The sequence below is a fragment of the Gorilla gorilla genome, chromosome 19 (genome assembly GCF_029281585.2).
Source record: "Gorilla gorilla gorilla isolate KB3781 chromosome 19, NHGRI_mGorGor1-v2.1_pri, whole genome shotgun sequence".
Taxonomy (NCBI): Eukaryota; Metazoa; Chordata; class Mammalia; order Primates; family Hominidae; genus Gorilla; species Gorilla gorilla.
In genome coordinates, this window is record NC_073243.2 from 88,579,290 (window position 1) to 88,594,325 (window position 15,036).

The window sequence follows — 15,036 nt, forward strand, 5'->3', positions numbered from 1 at the left end:
ATAGCTAATAATATATTTATATCAGTATGCACCGAAGGATATTTATTTGATAATTTAAGTTATTATCTCATACAACATTATTTGTTGCTTAAATTTGACTCTGATATTCTTTTGGTATACCCCCAACATTGCTGTTTTTTGTTGTTGTTTGTCTATTTGTTGCTGTTGTTGTTTTCAAAACTTTCTGGTACTACATGAAATCCATGCTAATTTTATGCATTTCTTGCTCGAGTCCTAGAATCACCTTTTTTTCACCAAGACGGTTTGGTCACATTTTTTGAGAATGACATTAAATTAGAAGCCAAGCTATGAAAGTTAAGTATGCTTATTAGTTCTGGTAAAGCAAATAAGCATATGTGGATAGATCAACCCATGTACACACACACACACATACACACATGTATTTAACTGCATTTGTCTATATTAAACTAAACATTATGTTGTATTGATGTCTCCAACTCTAATCCATGACCACCTGGATTATTCTGTCCTCTTTTCCTTACTTGCCTATAATCTCTCACTCCAATATTTAGAAATCTTGCCCCATCATTCACCATTTATTTACCTAATTATTCAATTTCAGTGTTCAGTGGTTTCAAAAGTATTAATTTGTATCTCCATGGAAAATCGTTTTATCAAGTAGAGTACGGTGCTTACATACACTTCCTTTTGCCCTTATTTTTAAAAACTCCACTAACTCCAAAGTTACTTGTATAGGTGCCTCATTCCATAACGTCAGTCGGTGAGGTTGTTTTATAAATTTGTAATATATTTGGATTACTTTCTCACATTCTACATTCCATTCTATTGGCATCACACATATCACACAGAAGTTTATGGCACAAGGTGTGAACTTAAGTGCACAACATGTCAAATGTTAAATTTCTTCTGTTCACCATTACAGAATAGTTTTGTCACAATAAAATATTCCCTCTGATTCACCTACTAAAGTTCCCCCCATCTGAACCTCTGGCAACCAGTGATCTGTTTAGTTTCTCAATAGTTAAGCACTTTCTAAAACTTTACATAATTGGAATTATACAATATATGATTTTTTTCTGAATGACTTTTTAAATATAACAATGGGCAGATTTAAGGTTCAGCCATAATTTTTGATAGCTTGATAGTTCACATACTTTTTTAATCACTGACTCATATTCTACTATCTGAATGTATCACACTTTGTTGTTCCATCTACCTGTTAATAGCCATCTTCTAGTTTTTGATGATTATAAGTAATACTGCTATAAACATTAATGTGCTAGGTTTTCTGTGGATATAAATTTTTAACTGAGTTTTTTAAATACCTGGGAGCACAATTCATGGATTATATGTTAAACATATGTTTCATTTTTTGAAGAAAAATGCCAAACTGTCTTCCAAAATTATTAATTTGTCATCCTATCAGCAATCCTACGACCAACTTATTTTCCTGTTGCTCCACATCCTCCGCAGCAGGGAGCATTGTCACTTTTTTGGTTCACATTGAATTCATTCTATTAGATGTTGTTTTAATATGCAATTCACTAATTAAAAATCATGCTTAGCAGCTTTTCATTTGCTGTGTGCCCATCTCTATATCTTCTTTGGTGAGATGTCTGTTCATGTGTTTTGCCCTTTGTTTTAACTGTTTGTTGTTACATTTTTGAGCTTACAACTTATTTGTATATTTTGAGTGCAAGTCCTTCATCATTTGTGTTTATCAAATATTCATTCACAGTATGTGGCTTACATTTTCATTTTCTTAATAGTGACTTTTGCAGGGCAGACCATTTTTGGTTTTAATAAAATGCAGCTTGTGAATTTTTTAGTTGCTGAATTATGCCACTGTTACTGAATTTAACGCATCGCAATATCCAACTCCACATTTTTTAAAATTTTTTTCAAGAGGTTTCATAGTTTCACATTTTACATTTAGGATGAAAATGTATACTTACATATTTACCTCGGACTTTACATTTTGCCTTTTATACAATGATCCATTTCAAGTTAATTTTGGGGTACAATATAATGTCTGTCTACACTTCTTTTTGCATATGGAAATCCAATTGTATTCCATCATAAATTGCTGAAAATACTATCTTTTTCTCACTAAATTGCCTTTGTTCCTTTGTCAAATATGAGTAGATGATATGGTTTGGCTGTGTCTCAACCCAAATTTCATCTTGAATTCCAGTTCCTATAATTCCCATGTGTTGTTGGGGGGATCCGGTGGAGATAATTGCATTATGCGGCAGTTTCCCCCATACTGTTCTCATGGTAGTGAATAAGTCTCATGAGATCGGATGGTTTTATATGGGGTTTCCCCTTTCACTTGGCTCTCATTCTCTCTTGCCTGCTACCATGTAAGCGGTGCTTTTTGCCTTCTGCCATGATTGTGAGGCCTTCCTAGTCATGTGGAACCATGAGTCCATTAAATCTGTTTTTCTTTATAAAGAAGTTTCCTTATAAATTACCCAGCCTCAGGTATGTCTTTATCAACAGCATGAAACAGACTAATGTAGTGGACAAGATGTGTGTGGGTCAATTTCTATGCTTTCTAGTCTGTTTCATGGATTGACATGTCTATTCTTTCACCAGTTCCATATGCTCCTGATTATTGTAGTCATAAAATTGGATAAGGTTTGTCATTCAACATTTTTTCTTCTTCTTTGGTATTATGTTGGTTTTTCTAGGCTGTTTGCCTTTCCATTTAAATGTTACAATCAATTCACCGATATGTGTAAACTAGCTTGCTCAGACTTTGATTGAGATTGTGTTGAATCTATAAATTAAGTTGAGGAGAATTGACATCTTAACAATATTGAGACTTCTAATCAATAAACAGAGAAAAAAGTATCAATTTAATTAGAGCTTGTGTTTTTTTCATAATGTTTTGCAGTTTTCCTTAAATAGGTCGGGCATATATTTTCTTAGATTTAAAAGGAAGTATTTTACTGTAAATGTATATTTCTACTGTAATATTTTTTGAATACTCAATTGCCTTTGTTTATTAACCTTAGATTTCACAATCTTCTTGGACTCATTAATTTTAGATGTTTCTGTTTATTCCTTTGAGTTTTCTACATGAACTATTATTCCATTATAAATGAGGAAGTTTCTATTTCTTCTTTTTGAAGCTTTATACCTTACCACCCTTGCCCTGCTTTTTCTCTTATTGCCCTGGCCAGGAATTCCAATATGATGTTGAATAGAAGCTATGAGATAGGATATTATTGACTTGTTCCCAGTTGTGATGTTTAATTTTATGTCAAATTGACTGGGCCATGAGATGCCCAGATAAGTCATTTGTGTTTAGAGTGGTAGACTGAAGAAAGAATATTGCCTGGCCTAATGTAGGTGAATATCAGCCAACCTGTTTAAGTCCCAGATAGAGCTAAAATATGGAGGAAGGTTGAAGTCTTGCTCTCTGTCTGGCTGCTTGAACATTGAGACAACAGTCTTCTCTTACTCTTGGACTGGGACCTACACCATTAGTCCTCCTGGTTGTCAGGCCTTCAGACTTGGACTGAAATATATGGCTGTCTTGGGTCTTTATCTTTCAAAGGGCAGATCCTGGGCCTTCTTAGCTTCCATAATCACACAAGACAAGTTCTTATTATAAATAATATTATTAAAAATAATAATATTATGTATATTTTTTCTATTGATTCTGTTCTCTAGAGAACTCTAAGACACCAACCTTATAGAAAAACGTTTTGTTTCTCACCAGCTGTAGATTTATTGTAGATATATATTCTGCTATAAATTTCCCTCTAAATACTTCTTTTCCTTCATTGCACAAAGGTCAATATTTTATTTTTATTTACTTCACATTCTTTACAATATTTGTTTGAAGCTACTGTTTCATACATTTATCATTTAAAAGTGTGCTGTTAAATCTTCAAATGTTTTGGGATTTCCCAACTATAGTTTATGCATTTCTAGTTTAATTGTATTGTTTTCTGAACACATGGTTTTCATGATTTCTATGCTTTTAAGTTATTAATATGTGTTTGAAGTTATTAATATGTTTCTAACACATTGATAGGCATTTTATGTCCCAGAAAAGAATGTGGTTTCCTTTGTTGAATGTTTCATGCAAACTTGAGAAGAATATATGTGCTGCTGTTATTGAATGAAGTGGTATATAAGTATCAATTTTATCAAGTTGATTTTTAGTATTGTTCAGGTCAACAATGTCCTTACTGATTTTCTGCTTACTGATATATCACTTGTGAAAAGAAATGTTGAAATTTTATGGCACACTAACTATAATAGTGTATTAATTATCCAAATATATATAATATATAACAACCCTAAACCTAATAATAAAGAATCAAAGTGCTCTATTAGACCTGAAGAAGAAATAAATAGTTTCTTTTCTCATTATGTTGTGTTGCTGTCTATCTGTAATAAACTTTCTTCTTCTGATGTCTGCTTTATCCAAAATTAATATAGTTACTTCTGCTTTCTTTGGATTAGTGTTAGCAAGATATCTTTTTCATCCTTTTTAAAATTTTAACCTTAGTTTATATGCTTCAAATTAGATTCTTTTTGACAACAAAGAGTTGCATCTCTGTCTTTTGATGGTGCATCTAAACTAGTCATTTTAAAGCCATTATTGATATAGGTGATTTACTGTCTACCATGTTTGTAACTGTTTTCCATTCATTGTTTTTGTTCTTAGTGTATCATTCATAGTAATTTTTAAAAATTTTAAGTGGCTACCCTTAAGGTTCTAATACATTAACTTAACTAATCAAAGCTTATCTTCAAATTATAGTGTATCTATTCATGTTTACTGTAAGTTTCTTAGAATAGAATAGTCGCAATTCCTCTGTTCCATCACTTTTGTCATTGCTGTTATGCATTTCACTTATCCATATATTATATAAACATATGTAACAACAAATTGTTATAATTATTTAATTAAACACAAATTTTATATTTTATTCATAAAAATGAGAAAAATAAAAAATATTATTTATCGTAATCTATTTCTTTTCTCTTGCCTTTATTTCTAAGTTTCAGGCCTGCATTAGTTTTATTCCTCCTGGAGAACTTTTATCATTTATTATAAGGCAGATTAAATGATGATGAATTTCCTCAGTGTTTAATTTTCAGAGGATGTCTTATTTTTCCTTCACTTTTGAAAGATAATTTCTCCTGATATCTAATTCTAAGTGGTTTTTTAATACATTAAATATTTGACCCTAATCTTTTCTTGCTTATGGACTTATGATAGGAAGTTTGCTGTAATTCCTAACCTTATTCTTCTCTAGGTATTTTCCCTCTTGTGTTTCCTCAAGAGTTTTATTTCACCTTTAGCTGTCTGCAATTTGAAAATTGTGTTATTTTGTGAGTGTGTGTGTGTGTGTGTGTGTGTATTTATCATGCCTGTTGTCTCTGAGCTTCCTGAGTGTTTGTTTTGGTGTCTATTCTTAATTTTGTAAAGTTCTTAGCCATTGTTCCTTGAAGTATTACTTCTGCTACACTATCTCTTTATTCCTCTTTTAGTATTACTATTATGTGTTTGTTGAAGATTTTCAAATTGATCCTGGTTTTGGGACATTCAGTTCTATTTTTGTTGTTGTTATTATTGCAAAGACACTTTGCATTAAGTTTAAGACGATTCAATTGGTCTAATTTCAAGCTCATTAATTTCTTTCCTAGGCCATGTTCAGTCTACTGATTAGCTATCAAACAACATTCTTCATTTCTGTTTCTGTTTTTCATTTCTAGCGTTATCTTTTGATTTTTTTCTTATAATTTTCTTTACTTAAATTGTCCATCTTTTAAGTTGTCTACTTTTTCTATTGCAGATTTTAACATATTAGTCATAACTAACTTCTTATCTGAGTCTAGTTTGTTTGCTTTGTTTATCGCTTCTGTTCTTCATGGGCATGACTTATAATACTTTTATTGAAAGGCAGATATTTTGTAATGGGTAATACGATATGTATATTTAATATCATGTCTTAAATATATCTAAAGCATTCCAGGTTTATGTGCTAACAACAAAATAAAGTTCCCCCAAACATGTGCCTCTTCCAATGTTTCATATGTAGATGAATGACATTATCATCTATAGAATTGCATATATTCTTATTTATTTTACCTAGTAAAAAATACTGTATTTTTTAACCTTCCCTCCATCTACACCACAATACCTGCTCATGCAATTATATCACTCACTTGGAAATCAGCAGTTAACTTTTTGTTTTTCCCACACTAGCCATAGATTACCTGTGCTCCATTTTCCCGATAGCAGTCAGGATAATATTTTAAAAATCTGAAAATGCCAACAAACACATAAAATATTTTAATTGTTTTCACGCTTTTTTAGAAAAAGACAACTGTTAGGCTAGGCGCTATGGCTCACGCCTATAATCCTAGCACTTTGGGAGTCCAAGGCGGGCAAATCACGAGGTCTAGAGATCGAGACCATGCTGGCCAACATAGTGAACCCCGTCTCTACTAAAAATACAAAAATTAGCTGGGCGTGGTGGCAGGTGCCTGTAGTCCCAGCTACTCAGGAGAGTGAGGCAGGAGAATCGCTTGAATCCGGGAGGTGGAGGTTGCAGTGAGCTGAGGTCATGCCACTGCACTCCAGCCTGGCAACAGAGTGAGGCTCTGCCTCAAAAAAAAAAAAAAAAAAAGAAAGAAAGAAGAAGACAACTGTTATCCTGATCAATAAAAATCTAACACCCTCTCCTTAAGTGTCTCTTCAGCTTTTTTTCATATCATGCATCCTCATTGTATTCTTTGTCATCTCTGACCTTTTACTTTTTGGGGTCTCTGTACTCATTAATAATGCCCCTGCATATCACAGTACACTTCATGTGCTATTTCCTGTGTCTTGGCTTCTCTATGCTGCCCCACTTATTATCTGGTTTTTTGATTATTCAACCATTAATGCATTATATTCCATTATTTGATTTCCACTTTCACTAATCATAATTATGTCAAATCTTACTTCCATAAGTCCTCAGAGTTAGTTCCTTTATATAGCAGTAATGATGGATACACATTTATAGTGTCTGTTGTGTTTAATGTGCTTTTCTATCTCTGGATTATTAGTACAAAGTAGGCCAAAATCACATCTGTTTTTGTTATCAACACTTATAAAAAATCATGACAACTTTAAGGGCTCAATAGTGTTTCGATAAATATTTATACATTAATTTCCTGCTGAAATTAGCCACCAGACTTATACATTTAAAAACTATGTACTGAGCCCCTTCCATACTGTTGTCTCAATACTAGGATTAAAAATGCAGTGATGCCTAAAATATACTTATGCATCCTCATGAAACTAGGAGGATCCTCATGAAGCAATGAGTCTAACACATGGCCTAATAGATAGCATAAATATTAGGTATTACTTTTTAGTCTCAGAAGTATATATTAAAAGGTCTGCAAAGCAATAGATTATATAAGATCTATCTTGTCTGTATTCACCACGTAATCTTTACATTTAAGTGTTATTCAAACATAAAGAAACATTATGAAAAAGTAAGGCAACTTCTACTTTTCGAGGCATATAAATCTTTATAGGAATAATCAATTGTATCTGTTTTATCAGGTACCCCTTGAGTCAACACATAAGTATGAGAAGAAGAAAAAATGCTAGAAAATAAATACAATATATTTTAAGTGAGAGAAGTTTAATGTACAAAACTAAAATATTGCAGAAAATAAAGTTTCATTTCCTAAAAATTCTTTTTGTTCTCATAACCAGTTCAGAAAACAAAACAAAACTCTGAATGTATAGATGTACAAAAGCAATTCTATCAAATGGCAAGAATATCATTATGAAGTTTGCATTTTTCTAGTAGTGAATATATCAGTTTTACTACTTTACATTGTTGATCTTCTTATGAGAGCCTGTAGAATTTTATTGGAAATTCAGGAAAATCATGTCTATCCTATAATACACCATAATTTTCTTCAGTTGTTTCTATAAGCTAAGAAAAATATAGTCAGATAATCCAATAACAGAAAATCCATATCTTTCTAATTTTGGATATTACAATTACTATTTTGTATATTTGAATCCCATGCTCAGACCTTCAGTGTTTTATTTGAAATTCATGAAATTATATATAGCTTGTAATATAGATATTTCTATAATTAGTTATGGAAAGCAAAGCAATATAATACAGTATAGGCTTCTCTAGATGTCCATGCAAATAAAAGCATATTGAAATAGAGGCCCGACCAGGCCTGATGGCTCAAGCCTGTAATCCCAGCACTTTGGTAGCCCAAGGAGAGTCAGGAGTTCAAGACTAGCCTGGCCAAAAGTGAGAAACCCCGTCTCCACTAAAAGTACAAAAATTAGCCAGAGGAGGAGCAAGCCAGACCGGGGGGTGGCTGCAGGGTCTCTGGGGTCCCCAGGCCTGGAGAGGGGGTCTGTGCACAACCGGCTGGCTCTGTCCCCTCGTCTGATCCAGAGTAGGCCTCCCTTGGGCTAGCCCGATGTGACCCAGCCCAGCGGAGCCTGAGCAAGCAGCGGGTCCGTCGCAGAGCTGGAGGGCGGGAGGAACATGACATCGCGGAGATGGTTTCACCCAAATATCACTGGTGTGGAGGCAGAAAACCTACTGTTGACAAGAGGAGTTGATGGCAGTGTTTTGGCAAGGCCTAATAAGAGTAACCCTGGAGACTTCACACTTTCCATTAGAAGAAATGGAGCTGTCACCCACATTTAGAGCACTGGTGATTACTATGACCTCTATGGAGGGGAGAAATGTGCCACTTTGGCTGAGTTGGTCCAGTATTACAAGGAACATCATAGGCAATTAAAAGAGAAGAATGGAGATGTTATTAAGCTTAAATATCTTCTGAACTGTGCAGATTATACCTCTGAAAGGAACCGAAATACGACGTTGGTGGAGGAGAACGGTTCGATTCTTTGACAGATCTTGAAGAACATTACAAGAAGAATTCCATGGTGGAACCATTGGGTATAGTACTACAACTCAAGCATCCCCTTAACACGACTTATATAAATGCTGCTGAAATAGAAAGCAGAGTTCGAGAACTAAGCAAATTAGCTGAGACCACAGATAAAGTCAAACAAGGCTTTTGGGAAAAATTTGAGACACTACAACAACAGGAGTGCAAACTTCTCTACAGCCGAAAAGAGGGTCAAAGGCAAGAAAAAACAAAAACAAAAATAGATATAAAAACATCCTACCCTTTGATCATACGAGGGTTGTCGTACACGACGGTGATCCCAATGAGCCTGTTTCAGATTACATCAGTGCAAATACCATCATGCCTGAATTTGAAATCAAGTGCAACAATTCAAAGCCCAAAAAGTGTTACATTGCCACACAAGGCTGTCTGCAAAACACAGTGAATGACTTTTGGCAGATGAAGTTCCAAGAAAACTCCTGAGTGATTGTCATGACAACAAAAAAAGTGGAGAGAGGAAAGAGTAAATGTGTCAAATACTGGCCTGATGAGTATGCTCTAAAAGAATATGGCGCCATGCGTGTTAGGAACGTCAAAGAAAGCGCAGCTCATGACTATACGCTAAGAGAACTTAAACTTTCAAAGGTTGGACCAGGGAATATGGAGAGAACGGTCGGGCAATATCACTTTCGGACCTGGCCGGACCATGGAGTGCCCAGCTACCCCGGGGGCGTGCTGGACTTCCTGGAGGAGGTGTACCATAAGCAGGAGAGCATCACGGATGCAGGGCCGGTCGTGGTGCACTGCAGTGCTGGAATTGGCCTGACAGGGACGTTCATTGTGATTGATATTCTTATTGACATCGTCAGAGAGAAAGGTGTTGACTGCAACATTGACGTTCCCAAAACCATCCAGATGATGCGGTCTCAGAGGTCAGGGATGGTCCAGACAGAAGCATAGTACCAATTTATCTATATGGCAGTCCAGCGTTATATTGAAACACTGCAGCTCAGGATTGAAGAAGAGCAAAAAAGCAAGAGGCAAGGGCACGAATATATAAATATTAAGTATTCTCTAGCGGACCAGACGAGTGGAGATCAGAGCCCCCTCCTGCCTTGTACTCCAACGCCACCCTGTGCAGAAATGAGAGAAGACAGTGCTAGAGTCTGAAAATGTGGGCCTGATGCAGCAGCAGAAAAGTTTCAGATGAGAAAACCTGCCAAAACTTCAGCACAGAAATAGAAGTGGACTTTCACCCTCTCTCTAAAAAGATCAAGAACAGATGCAAGAAAGTTTATGTGAAGACAGAATTTAGATCTGGAAGGCTTGCATTGTGGTTGACTACCTTTTGATAAGCAAAATTTGAAACCATTTAAAGATCACTGTATTTTAACTCAAAAATACCTGCTTCCCAATTACTTATTTCCTCAGATAAGAAGAAATCATCTCTTCAATGTAGACAACATTATATTTTATAGAATTTGTTTTAAATTGAGGAAGCAGTTAACTTGTGCACTGTATTTTGCAGATGGTGGGGATTCAAATTCTAGTAATAGGCTTTTTTTTTTCTTTTTATAACCTTAACCAGTTTAATTTTTTTTCCTCATTGTGGGGGATGATAAGAAGAAATGATTTGGGAAAATTAAGTAACGACATCCTAGAAAAGTGAGAACAATCTCATTTACCATCATGTATCTAGTAGTGGATAATTCATTTTGATGGCTTCTATTTTTGGCCAAATGAGAACTAAGCCAGTGCCTGAGACTGTCAGAAGCTGACTGGTATACTTTTGCATTGGCATTAAAGAGTCATAGGAAAAGAATCATGGATATTTATGAACTAAGATAAGAGGCGTGGCTTTTTTTTTTTTTTCAGTTGATGACCAATTATAGTTCAGCTGTTGACTGAGAAGGTTGTGGTGGGAAAACGTTTGCCATATTTTCTTTGCATTTGAGTAATTGTCTTGTACTTAGAAAAAAGGCATCTATGAATGACCAGTGTTTTTGGTTGTCAAGTATTGCTGACAAACTTACCCTAAAACTTTAGTGGCTTAAAAAATCACCACCCCCAACTGTTCTTCAGTCTGAGCTGGGCTCAGCTGGGCTGTTCCTCTGCCAGCCTGCAGGTGGCCACTCATGTGGTTAGCAGGTCAGCGGAGAGACTGGGATGCCTGGGCTTATCTCTCTGCCTGCAGTCCTGAGTCTCTCCTTCTCCATGTAGTCTCTTTCATGGAGCCAGTGGTGGCTGGCAGGGTACCCAGACCTCTCACATGCAGCTCAGAGCTCCCAAGAGCTCAAAAGCACAGTAGCCAGGCCTTCTGAAGACTTAAGTGCAGAATTGTCACAGTGTTCCTTTTACTGCCCTCTATTTATGATGATGATTTTTTCTAATCAGAAGAGAGCTGGAGTGTGCCCTCTACTTACTAAACAAGTCACAAGCCCAGCCTAGATTCAAGAAAAGGGTGTGAAATGGAGGTACAGCTAATTGGGGGGCCACTAGTCTAACAGATGGTCACAACCACAACCTTGGCCATGGAAAACCAAGGATATTAGCAAAAGTAGAAGTTGCTAGTGAACTTGGGAAGCCGAAGTGCTTACAGTAGCTGGGACAAGTTGAAAGTCAGACTGAGAAATGAAGAAAGGGCCTTCAAGAAGCTTCCTGAATGATTTCTGCCAACCCTGAGCCTATTTTTGGAAACAGCACTTGGGGAAACTGATCTTGTGAGGATGGATGTGTTTAGGGGCTCAGGGCTTTTGAGAGCAGCACCACCCCACTGGGGCACCCCCAGACTTGGGAAATGTGACTCTTTCTTAATGCCACTGGTTTTCAGTCAGGCCACAGTGAGAAGGAACAGCCCTAACAGGCCTCTAGCCAGATTGAACAAGCTCATTTTTGTTTTAGCCAACTGGTAAGATTTGCTAATATTCTACCTTAAGTCCCTTCTCCAAAGACATCCCTCTTTGCCTCGTATGTTGAATCATCATTCAATGCAGATATTTCAATGAAAACATCATTGGTTGTCTTTTGTAATGGTAATAAAATGCTATGGCATCTTTGCCGTGAAGTTATGGTCTCCTTGGATTCTTCTGACTGTGGCTCCTGAAAGGAAGGCCGAGATCCAGCCCTGGTAGTAGTTGCTTTCTGAGGTCTCTCAGTCTCTTGACACTCTAAGGTAGTTTGGCTGCCATTCTCACTGACAAAATATAATCAGCCCCTCCCCCGCCCCCCAATATTCATTGAACTTTGAATTGCTTCAGAACACAGGTGTGGCCCGAAGGTATTCCCTTATTAGGGAAATGTTGTGACTGCTGTCTTCTAGTCAAACTTGTAAAGAAAAATATTTCAGTTCAGTATTTGCAGCAAGAAGCTTGAATCCTGTTCTTTTTATTGCATTGTTACATTGACTCACTCTCCATTTTGCTTTGGTTTTGTCTTGACTTGACTTTGGGGGTAAAGTCTTTCACCAGCACACAAGAGTTTGTGCAAATGTATCTCCTGCATTAACATCTCTGCCTGTTGCTTAAGTGATATCAGTTGCTTTTATACTCAGAATGGAAATACCTGATCTTGGCTAGCTTTGTTTGTTACAAGATACTGATTTCATTTAGATTTCCCTCCATGAGGTCAACAAACTATCACGTTCTTATGTGAACTTAGGCCAAGGCCAGAGTTATCATAGACCCTAGATTGCTAAGGCTTATCATGTGTTTAGTAAAAGGTGATCGCAAGTTCTCAGAAGAGTTTACTTTGCATGGGATGGAATCAGGCAGAGAGGCTGGGATGATGGAGAAACCTCGAGGTGCAAGTTTAAAAAAAATTGTGGAAATGCAAGTTCCAAAGAGGTGGTTTCTGAGGAAGTCAGAGAGCCCAGGGCCAGAGCAGTCAGCAATGGGTGAATCAGGTTATTTGGAAAGTCGGTATGACAGACACATGGATGCCATTACTTCTAGGTTTCTGGTAGGTATTAAATATGCACAATATTCCACAGCTCACTGAGGATTTTAAAATTATAAGCATAGGATTCTATATTTTGGGGTGAAAGATTTATCTGGCACATGGTATTGGGGTTAAAAAAAAAGCCAAATTTCACAGTCTTAGTAACTTTTTCAAAAAAAAAAGAAAAACTAAATGGCACTTCGTGTCTAGTGTGTGGCCCTTCTGAAACTTATGGTCATCTCTCCCACTGAAATCAAGGTCTTTTCAAATGTGGCTAATTGGGGATGAGAAAACATGGGTAGGACTTTCTTGGTGTGTGTGCATTCTTTAAAGAGCCCATTTGCTTTGGGGAAGCCAAGAAAATGGTCAATATTATTTTTAGAGGTTATTTTATTGGGGATTTTAAGAACCAATAACATCCTGAGTTTTTTTAATTCAGGAAGATGTGGAAAGGTTTGCAATTTTGAAGTGTTTTGTTGTAGCTTAGTATCCATAAGGGAAACTTAGACTACAGACATAACTGCAAAGCCAGTGCAGCTTTTGTTTTCTGTATGTTGTTGGGGAACTCAAGTTTCACATATAGCAAGCACGTGGCCTCCCTGATGTCAGGATGCCTTTGTTAGGATCTGTATTTGCCCTTAATTTTGTTGAAATCTTTTTTCCTTCTTCCTCTTGAAACATTCCAAACTATAGTTTATAGTATCTTTCATCACTAAAAATTTGTTCGTTTTTCCCTACGGGCAGTTCACACAAGGCAAAAACCATTGAACAGTTGGTTTTAGTGTGTCGTATAACTTTGCTGTGTATCAAACTAATTTTGACAAGCTTTCATCATAAGCCTCAAATCATGTGATTAATAATTTGCCTGTTTATTTACGACCTAATTGTGATTCTTTTATTAATAAAAGCTAATGGGAAAAGGATCCCTGATTAAGCTGATGACTAGACCTACAATTAATTTTCCTGCAATATATGAAGTATTTCACCAGAGTATTAAAAGATATGTAATATTTATTGATAAATCTATCCTTTAAAAGGAATATGTTTTAGGATGTCATCATTTTGATGTGACTCATGTAAATGTTGATAATATGCTGTTTATCATACATTTAGTGTTTCAAGAGATTCACTTAATTGCCTTTTTGCCCAAGTATATTATGTAGTCTATTTGCAACTGTTTTTTAAAAAATGACATTAAAAGAATAGTTTATGTAGAGAAATATTAGTGAATGCTAATTTTCTCCCCACCTATATTTATGAATGTTAGTGCAACAGCTTTGCTAGTTGCAAAGCTGTATTATCACAGTAAAAGTGTATTTGTAAACTGTATGGGAACTAAAAATTAGGAATAAAACCATTTTCTTATATGAAAAAAAAAAAATTAGCCAAGCGTGGTGGCGGGTGCCTGTAATCCCAGCTACCCGGGAGGCTGAGGCAGGAGAATCACTTGAACCCAGGAGGTAGGTGTTACAATGAGCCAAGATCATGCCACTGCACTCGAGCCTGGGTGACAGAGTGAGACTCCCTCTCAAAAATTTTATTTCCTTTACAAGTACTTATTTTTTTATTTTTATTTTTATAAGACTAGTCAAGTGCAATAGTGAGAAGGAGGAAAAGAGTAGAACAGAAGTTCGACCTGTGACTGTGAACAATCAATTGAGATAATGCGTTATCTCTGGACAAGCCTCTTCAAGTATTTAATGAACACATTGTAATCATATTGAACTAATTTAAAAAATATGTAATTTATATAAACTTATATGTAAATTGGACATACATAAACATCTACACAGAGCTTATTCTCAACAAATGTGTATGTATGGGCAAGAAACACAATAAAACTCCTAGGACAAAATGGTACACTGCTGGAATATATTACTGTATTGTGCCTACACTGTGGGATTGTGTACATGATTTCTTATGGAAGTGACAGTTGAACAAATGTAAAGGTAAATTTGCCAAATGTAATACATAAAATTATTGTTCCATCTCTTCACTCCCTTCTTGTGATAAAATGATACACCAACATTTGCCATGTGACTGCAGTGCCTCCAGGAGAGAACACAGACCATCCAGCATATCACATTGATGAAGGCTTCACCAAATTAGTCTTGTGGCCGATAATAGTATATTAGGAGATGCCATGAGTTTCTGCTTAAAATGTGCTTGTGAAGCTCTTACATTTCTTCTACCATCTGC

The 15,036-nt window shown here is 36.0% G+C and overlaps 1 long non-coding RNA gene and 1 pseudogene across 3 annotated transcripts in view; both read left to right on the forward strand.

The window, feature by feature from the left end:
• LOC115931261 (uncharacterized) overlaps positions 1–15,036 on the forward strand; it is a 121,505-nt gene that overhangs the window by 38,995 nt on the left and 67,474 nt on the right. The gene's annotated exons all lie outside the window — the stretch shown is intronic.
• LOC101135289 (tyrosine-protein phosphatase non-receptor type 11-like) lies at positions 8,478–10,194 on the forward strand (annotated as a pseudogene).